The following is a 10,182-nucleotide window of genomic DNA, read 5'->3' as shown; positions in this document are numbered from 1 at the left end:
GAGTAAGAGATTGCTACGGCTGAGGTCGGAGAGGTCTTTTCCTGCTTTCTCCTCTAGGGTTTTGATGGTTTCCTGTCTCACATTCAGGTCCTTTATCCATTTTGAGTTTATTTTTGTGAATGGTGTGAGAAAGTGGTCTAGTTTCAACCTTCTGCATGTTGCTGTCCAGTTCTCCCAGCACCATTGGTTAAAGAGACTGTCTTTTTTCCATTGGATGTTCTTTCCTGCTTTGTCAAAGATTAGTTGGCCATACATTTGTGGGTCTAGTTCTGCGGTTTCTATTCTATTCCACTGGTCTATGTGTCTGTTTTTGTGCCAATACCATGCTGTCTTGATGATGACAGCTTTGTAGTAGAGGCTAAAGTCTGGGATTGTGATGCCTCCTGCTTTGGTCTTCTTCAAAATAACTTTGGCTATTCGGGGCCTTTTGTGGTTCCATATGAATTTTAGGATTGCTTGTTCTAGCTTCGAGAAGAATGCTGGTGCAATTTTGATTGGGATTGCATTGAATGTGTAGATAGCTTTGGGTAGTATTGACATTTTGACAATATTTATTCTTCCAATCCATGAGCAGGGAATGTCTTTCCATTTCTTTATATCTTCTTCAATTACCTGCATAAGCTTTCTATAGTTTTCAACATACAGATCTTTTACATCTTTGGTTAGATTTATTCCTAGGTATTTTATGCTTCTTGGTGCAATTGTGAATGGGATCAGTTTCTTTATTTGTCTTTCTGTTGCTTCATTGTTAGTGTATAAGAATGCAACTGATTTCTGTCCATTGATTTTGTAACCTGCAACTTTGCTGAATTCATGTATCAGTTCTAGCAGACTTTTGGTGGAGTCTATTGGATTTTCCATGTATAATATCATATCATCTGCAAAAAGCGAAACCTTGACTTCATCCTTGCCAATTTTGATGCCTTTGATTTCCTTTTGTTGTCTGATTGCTGATGCTAGAACTTCCAGCACTATGTTAAACAACAGCGGTGAGAGTGGGCATCCCTGTCGTGTTCCTGATCTCAGGGAAAAAGCTCTCAGTTTTTCCCCATTGAGGATGATGTTAGCTGTGGGCTTTTCATAAATGGCTTTTATGATGTTTAAGTATGTTCCTTCTATCCCGACTTTCTCAAGGGTTTTTATTAAGAAAGGGTGCTGGATTTTGTCAAAGGCCTTTTCTGCATCGATTGACAGGATCATATGGTTCTTATCTTTTCTTTTATTAATGTGATGTATCACATGATGGATTTGCGAATGTTGAACCAGCCCTGCATCCCAGGAATGAATCCTGCTTGATCATGGTGAATAATTCTTTTTATATGCTGTTGAATTCAATTTGCTAGTATCTTACTGAGAATTTTTGCATCCATATTCATCAGGGATATTGGCCTGTAGTTCTCTTTTTGTACTGGGTCTCTGTCTGTTTTAGGAATCAAAGTAATACTGGATTCATAGAATGAGTCTGGAAGTTTTCCTTCCCTTTCTATTTCTTGGAATAGCTTGACAAGGATAGGTATTATCTCTGCTTTAAACGTCTGGTAGAACTCCCCTGGGAAGCCATCTGGTCCTGGACTCTTATTTGTTGGGAGATTTTTGATAACCGATTCAATTTCTTCGCTGGTTATGGGTCTGTTCAAGCTTTCTATTTCCTCCTGATTGAGTTTTGGAAGAGTGTGGGTGTTTAGGAATTTGTCCATTTCTTCCAGGTTGTCCAATTTGTTGGCATACAATTTTTCATAGTATTCCCTGATAATTGCTTGTATCTCTGAGGGATTGGTTGTAATCATTCCATTTTCATTCATGATTTTATCTATTTGGGTCATCTCCCTTTTCTTTTTGAGAAGCCTGGTTAGAGGTTTGTGAATTTTGTTAATTTTTTCAAAAAACCAACTCTTGGTTTTGTTGATCTGCTCTACAGTTTTTTTTAGATTCTATATTGTTTATTTCTGCTCTGATCTTTATTATTTCTCTTCTTCTGCTGGGTTTAGGCTGCCTTTGCTGTTCTGCTTCTATTTCCTTTAGGTGTGCTGTTAGATTTTGTATTTGGGATTTTTCTTGTTTCTTGAGATAGGCCTGGATTGCAATGTATTTTCCCCTCAGGACTGCCTTCGCTGCATCCCAAAGCGTTTGGATTGTTGTATTTTCATTTTCGTTTGTTTCCATATATTTTTTAATTTCTTCTCTAATTGCCTGGTTGACCCACTCATTCTTTAGTAGGGTGTTCTTTAACTTCCATGCTTTTGGAGGTTTTCCAGACTTTTTCCTGTGGTTGATTTCAAGCTTCATAGCATTGTGGTCTGAAAGTATGCATGGTATAATTTCAATTCTTTTATACTTATGAAGGGCTGTTTTGTGACCCAGTATATGATCTATCTTGGAGAATGTTCCATGTGCACTTGAGAAGAAAGTATATTCTGTTGCTTTGGGATGCAGAGTTCTAAATATATCTGTCAACTCCATCTGATCCAGTGTGTCATTCAGGGCCCTTGTTTCTTTATTGGTCATATGTCTAGATGATCTACCATTTCTGTAAGTGGAGTGTTAAAGTCCCCTGCAATTACCACATTCTTATCAATAAGGTTGCTTATTTTTATGAGTAATTGTTTTATATATTTGGGGGCTCCGGTATTCGGCGCATAGACATTTATAATTGTTAGCTCTTCCTGATGGATAGACCCTGTAATTATTATATAATGCCCTTCTTCATCCTTGTTACAGCCTTTAATTTAAAGTCTAGTTTGTCTGATATAAGTATGGCCACTCCAGCTTTCTTTTGGCTTCCAGGAGCATGATAAATAGTTCTCCATCCCCTCACTCTCAATCTAAAGGTGTCCTCAGATCTAAAATGAGTCTCTTGTAGACAGTAAATAGATGGTCTTGTTTTTTTATCCATTCTGATACCCTATGTCTTTTGGTTGGCGCATTTAATCCATTTACATTCAGTGTTATTACAGAAAGACACGGGATTAGAGTCATTGTGATGTCTGTATGTTTTATGCTTGTAGTGATGTCTCTGGTACTTTGTCTCACAGGATCCCCCTTAGGATCTCTTGTAGGGCTGGTTTAGTGGTGACAGATTCCTTCAGTTTTTGTTTGTTTGGGAAGACCTTTATCTCTCCTTCTGTTCTAAATGACAGACTTGCTGGATAAAGGGTTCTCGGCTGCATATTTTTTCTGTTTAGCACACTGAAGATATCATGCCAATCCTTTCTGGCCTGCCAAGTTTCAAAAGAGAGATCAGTCACGAGTCTTATAGGTCTCCCTTTATATGTGAGGGCACGTTCATCCCTTGCTGCTTTCAGAATTTTCTCTTTATCTTTGTATTTTGCCAGTTTCACTATGATATGTCGTGCAGAAGATCGATTCAAGTTACATCTGAAGGGAGTTCTCTGTGCTTCTCGGATTTCAATGCCTTTTTCCTTCCCCAGTTCAGGGAAGTTCTCAGCTATTATTTCTTCAAGTACCCCTTCAGCACCTTTCCCTCTCTTCCTCCTCTGGGATACCAATTATGCATATATTGTTGCTTTTTAGTGTATCACTTAATTCTCTAATTTTCCCCTCATACTCCTGGATTTTTTTATCTCTCTTTTTCTCAGCTTCCTCTTTTTCCATAACTTTATCTTCTAATTCACCTATTCTCTCCTCTGCCTTTTCAATCCGAGCGGTCGTCATTTCCATTTTGTTTTGCATTTTGTTTAAAGCGTTTTTCAGCGCCTCCTCACTGTTCCTTAGTCCCTTGATCTCTGTAGCAAGAGATTCTCTGCTGTCCTCTATACTGTTTTCAAGCCTAGCGATTAATTTTATGACTATTATTCTAAATTCACTTTCTGTTATATTATTTAAATCCTTTCTGATCAGTTCATTAGCTGTTGTTATTTCCTGGAGAGTCTTCTGGGGGGAATTCTTCCGTTTGGTCATTTTGGATAGTCTCTGGAGTGGTGAGGACCTGCAGGGCACTTCCCCTGTGCTGTGGTGTATAACTGGAGTTGGTGGGCGGGGCCGCAGTCCCACCTGATGTCTGCCCCAGCCCACTGCTGGGGCCACAGTCAGACTGGTGTGTGCCTTCTCTTCCCCTCTCCTAGAGGGGGGATTCACTGTGGGGTGGCATGGCCCGTCTGGGCTACTTGCACACTGCCAGGCTTGTGGAGCTGGGGATCTGGCGTATTAGCTGGGGTGGGTAGGCAAGGTGCACGGGGGCAGGAGGGGCAGGCTTAGCTCGCTTCTCCTTAGGTGATCCACTTCAGGAGGGGCCCTGTGGCAGCAGGAGGGAGTCAGACCCACTGCTGGAGGGGTGGCTCCGCGGAAGCACCGTGTTGGGTGTTTGTGTGGAGGGATCAAGTTCCCTGGCAGGAACTGGTTCCCTTTGGGATTTTGGCTGGGGGATGGAAGAGGGAGATGGCGCTGGTGAGCGCCTTTGTTCCCCACCAAACTAACCTCTGTCATCCGGGGGCTCAGCAACTCTCCCTCCCTTTGTCCTCCAGCCTTCCCGCTTTCCGAGCAGAGCTGTTCACTTATGACCTCCTAGATGCTAAGTCGCGCTTGCTCTCTGAACACACTCCGTCCAGCCCCTCCGCTTTTGCCAGCCAGACTCGGGGGCCATGCTTGGCCGGTGGGCAGCCCCTCCGTCCCGGCCCTTCCCGCCAGTCCGTGCAGTGCGCACCTCCTCGCCGCCCTTCCTACCCTCTTCCATGGGCCTCTCGTCTGCGCTTGGCTCTGGAGACTCCTTTCTGCTAATCCTCTGGTGGTTTTCTCGGTTATTTAGACAGGTGTAGGTGGAATCTAAGTGATCAGCAGGACTCGCGGTAAGCCCAGCGTCCTCTTACACCGCCATCTTCTTCGCCCAAAAAACTTATTTCTCTCTTAATTTTAGCATATCTATTTTCAAAGTTAGTTTGAGGTAACAGTGCTTTGGAAATTATTACTTGGGCAATTCTCCATTTGTGAAAATCATATTGAAATAGAATTTAGACAAGGGAATCTCACAAACCGATCATCGATATTTTTAGAAAAAATTAAGCCATATCGAGGCATTATTTACAAAGTGATGCATAATTGCTCTACTTCGGGGAATATATGCCACACACACACACACACACACACACACACAAAAGGAACATAATTTACTTACTGTTCTCTTTCTTAAACACTAAATGTCTTAGGAAAGGCAATAAGAGTACCTATGAAAAAGTAAGGAAATCATTTGATCACAGTAAAATTTCAAGAAATTATGTCTGATTAGGAATAGCATATACAAACTCACTGACCTTATACTACAGAAGATTGATCTATTAATGGTTGAAAATGAACAGGATGGAAACATGATAGTAAATGCAATATGAGAATATCCAAGACCCTATGAAATTTTTGGAGAGTGATCAGACAAGTTTCAACTACTCACATTTAAGTTCTTCAGGATTGTACTAAAACCAGAAAATAATAGGTGCTGACAAACTCTACATTGTAACCCACAAACATTTCAGGCTAGCCATCTTTAAGACTTAGAGGATATAAAATTGGTCCTGCAGCCATTAAGCTACTACCACTCACCGACAGACCAAAAAAGAGAATGGGTCTTTGGACTTGTCCCTTAAAGAGGTTGTGCTTGTGAAAGGAGGTTGTCAAGAGAAGAACTCTGTCTTACTAGTACTTACAAGGTTACTAGTAAGAAGAAGAGGAATCTAGCACATCATTCCCTTCTCTCCTTGACACCTACATAAGTTGTACACTCTGTGATCTGTCCCTTTCTCATATCCGAGCAGTTTCAAGAACAGGATATGAATGGGTGGATGAAGTGGAAACCTGGAAAAGTAGCTGTGCTTGAGCTATCCTGCCTGCACTCCACATGATAAGAATGTTTTCCGGGCAAGGAAATCCCAACAGTATATGCCCTGGTGGGGGAAGAGCAAAGGGAGAATGAATGCGGTTGTGTCCAAGTAGGACCTCTCAGATCAGGTATTCTGAAGAGGCCTGCAGAGGTCTCAGACAGACTTCAGAGACTACAAATGCCCAGAGGAAATTAAACAAGCAAACAAAAAAACCTGTCAATATCAGTTAAATAAACAGCCACAATTTAGAAATAAGAAAATAATGACTTGCTTGGATGATATATGTCCCATTTCTACCCTTCTACTTGTCTAGTAAAAAGGAGGAGCAGGTATTGAGGAGGTAGGGAGTTTCACCCTTCATTACTGTTTAATAACTTAATGTTCTAAATCAAGATGGTGAACTACTCATAACAATAAGGTACCGTCTGAAAACTCTGCAAACCTCTCTGCCGACAGTAACCAGTTGTAGGTATGTCTTTTTGCTTGATCCTTTCCAGAAACTCTTAATAAAACTTATATCCTCATTTATATGAAGGAAAAGCCATGTTTGTGCTTTTATTTGGGAGTGATAAAGAGAAATGAGCACTCCTAAGGGTGATGATAGTAACTGCAGAGGTCTGAGGGTATGTCAGTGGACGTAGACCATGATTTAATTCACATAAAAACTAACCATGTAGCAATGACGTGGATGGAACTAAAGAGTATAATGCTAAGTGAAATAAGTTGGTCAGAGAAAGACAAATACCATATGATTTCATTCATGAGTGGAATTTAAGAAATAAAACAATGAACAAAATAGGAAGAGAGTGAGAGACAAGCCAAGAAACAGACTCTTAACTATAGAGAATAAACTGATGGTTACCAGAGGGAAGGGGTGGGGGGGGGGGGATGGGTGAAAAAGGTGATGGGGATTAAAGAGTGCAATTGTCATTGGGAACCTGGGTGGCCCAGTCAGTTAAGTGTCCAACTTCGGCTCGGCTCATGATCTTGTGGTTCGTGAGTTTGAGTCCATGCCTTTGTGAGTTCCTAGCTCAGAGCCTGGAGCCTGCTTTGGATTCTGTGTCTCCCTCTTTCTTTGCCCTACCCCACTTGTGCTCTGTCTCTCAAAAATGAATAAATCTTAAAAAATAAAAATAAAAAAAGGAGTGCACTTGACATGACCTTGGGTGACAGAATTGTTGAATCTCTATATTGTATACCTGAAAATAATATAATATTGTATGTTAACCAACTGGAATTAATATAGAAATAAATAAATAATTTTTAAAAGTTTACACCAAAAATAAACAAACTGTAAAACAAAAAAAAAACCTCACCATAGAAATGATGTACCTACTCATGGGACACAGACATGCTGCATTTATGTAGCCATCCTCAGACATAGGAGTACTTCAAATCTCAGCAAATGTAATAGAAGATAGCATGGCCTAAGCAGAGGTATATGACATCAATGAGTGAAAAGCAATTGATAGTAAATTTACTTGGCCATAAATTATGTGAAATTATATTAAGAATTATTCCCACTAATTGCTTTAAATTAATTATAAAATTACCCCTAACATTGGATTTATAAAGCTATCATTTGGATTGTTCAATCTTCTATAAAATTCAGTCTTCACTTAACTCCATATAAATTACAAACTTCTGTAGTCACACACTGTTCTTTTCAAGAATATTTTAAATAATTATTTTAATAATATTTTACTCATATTTGTATGACCAACCCTGTTGATTGTGATACATATCCAATAATAAATCAGTCAGAGGTCTGAGTCAGAGGAAGAAACAGTTCACATTAACTAATGCAGTGAAATTTAATTTTCCTTTTTTGGTGAGAAAATACAGAAGCCCAAAAATAAAAAGAAAAAGTGGTATTAAGTGATAGAGTCATTCAGTGCTGATATTAAGCATCCAGTCTACCTGTAATAATTACTGAATCATTCTCATTGAAAAAGTTAACTACACAAAGCCTCTGTTTCAAGACACTAGGCTGAGCAAATATGTATTTCTTTCATCCTTCTAAGACCCTTCAAAAATATGAAAAAGGAAATCCCTTCCCTTGCAAGAATACCATAAGAGGCTGAAATATTTGAATACATTTTTAGATGATGGAGAGAGGATGGACGCACAAGTGACATATTAAAAGAACAGAGAGAGAAAAATTAACAGATAAACCAAGGAGAGACCCAAAGTGGAATAATTAGATTTGTTGAGGAGACTAAGAAGATTGGTGGAAATGTATTTCAAGAAATTTCAGTGAAAAGTATATGTTTTTTTTACAAGTTAAAAAATCCATTTGAACATTAAACATCCTAAGATACAACGTATTCCATTTGTCATCCTTAGATTATGTTTCAAAAGTTATTAAATTTTACTTTAACTGTAATTATAGAGAACTTAGTAGAACACGTGATCTAAACAATGATTAATAGCAAAGTTCTTTTGAGATTTGGGGTATTAACTATGAAATGATGTAGCATGCTGTTTAGGAACACACATTATGGAGAGTCTGGATGACTCAGTCGGTTGAGCGTCCGACTCTTGGTCTTGGCTCAGGTTATGATCTCAGGGTTCATGGGGTTGAGCCCTGTGTCGGGCTCTGTGCTGACAGCACAGAGGCTGCTTGGGATTCTGTCTCTCCCTCTCTCTGCCCCTCCCTTGCTCTTTCTCTTTCTCTCTCTCTCTCTCTGCCTCAAAATAAATAAATAAACTTTAAAAAAAAGAAAGAGGAATGCACATTATGGAACCAGATAGACATAGGTTCAAATCTTGCCCTCCTGCTCAATAGCTAAGGATTACTGGGAAAGTGACTTAACATACAAAGCCTCAGCTTCTTTGTCTGAGAAACAGAGATGAGGACAGTACCTACTTGAGAGTATCTGTCACATAGAAAAGATAAACCCAGGTAAAGCCTCTGGTTAAAACGGCATTTGGCACATTCAATAAATGTTAGCTTTTCTGTTATCATCTATGACTTACACAAAGGGTCAATATTTCTTCCTTCCCCCCCCCCCCATATTAACTAATGTAGCAATACAACTGTACATAAATCTGATACTTCACTTCACATTCTGACTGAGCAGACAAATGTCCGCCTCCCAGGAATAAATGGAAGAAATACTTTCCCAATCCGAGCTGCACATATGTACTCTTGTTCTTAATTTGCTATAAAGTGTATACATAGAAAACAAGAAAATGATGGTTAAGAATAAGAAAATCAAATCAAATGATTTAAGGTTGCAGCTGGAATTTCATAGACCAAAGGGAGTTCAGAAAGAAGAGCTATGTTTAGATTATTTTATATAATTTTGCCTTTTCCTGATAAGCAATGTACCAGAGAATGAATCCAGATTTGATCCTTTCCTGACAAAGGGAAGGAGTAAAATCCAGATTAGATGTTATAACCAAGTGTATACAAAGGCCAGATGAAGGCACAACAGGGGGATTTCTCTTCCTTGTCATTTTATACCTGCAGGCTGTGTCTACAGGTTTTATTTGTTCCATTTCTTATGGACTGCTATATGTAAAGGCATGAGCCAGAGATATGGTCTCAATGTCTCACCTCAAATAAAAGGACGTTATTAACGTCAGACAAAGCCACTTCACCATCACCCTCTGGTTGAAGATAATGTTTTATGAGAAGACTATGTAAACGAAACTTCTCAACAAAGTTGGAAAATTGGAGTTTCTTTAGGGAAAATTTTGGTGTATTCAAATCAAGTCCATAATGGCCCCTGGGAAAGACTCAAATAAAAAATTCTGTTAAAAATAGTTGCCATATTTTAAATTAATCATCTTTTCTCATTCAAACCATTCCGTTCTGGCATGTAACACATATTATGCTATATGATGAGCACTTAAAATTAGTTCACTTATGTAAAGATATAATGAATATATATGTTTCACATTTATAAAATATCCATACTTATTTAATTTAATATTAGATGCAAAGCACTGAGAACCACTTCCTTGCTTTAAAAAGAAGGTTTTTAAGTGAGATGAACTAGTAAGGTACTGGAAATACAGGAGGTGATTGCCGAGAGGTTCCTGAAGTTGCTTTCCATGGAATAAAAAGCCAAAAGAAAATAAACAAACAAATAAATAAATGCTTAAATAAATGCTAAATAAATGTTAAAACAGAAAGAGGATAAAAGAAAAGGGAACAAATCTCAAAAAGCAGAAGTAGAAAAGTATGTGGGATTCTGCTGAGGATATGTGGAAATACAAGCACATTGGGGCAATAAAAAATAAAAATTAAGCCCATGCCTAGACTATTTGTCAAAAACAGACTTTTATGAGTTAGTCCCCGAGTAGGAGGTCAAGCTGTTATATACAACCTTATGACTTGTTATAAACA

Source organism: Panthera onca, chromosome A1 (assembly GCF_046562875.1).
Source record: "Panthera onca isolate mPanOnc1 chromosome A1, mPanOnc1 haplotype 2, whole genome shotgun sequence".
Taxonomy (NCBI): domain Eukaryota; kingdom Metazoa; phylum Chordata; class Mammalia; order Carnivora; family Felidae; genus Panthera; species Panthera onca.
This window is presented reverse-complemented; position numbering follows the sequence as displayed.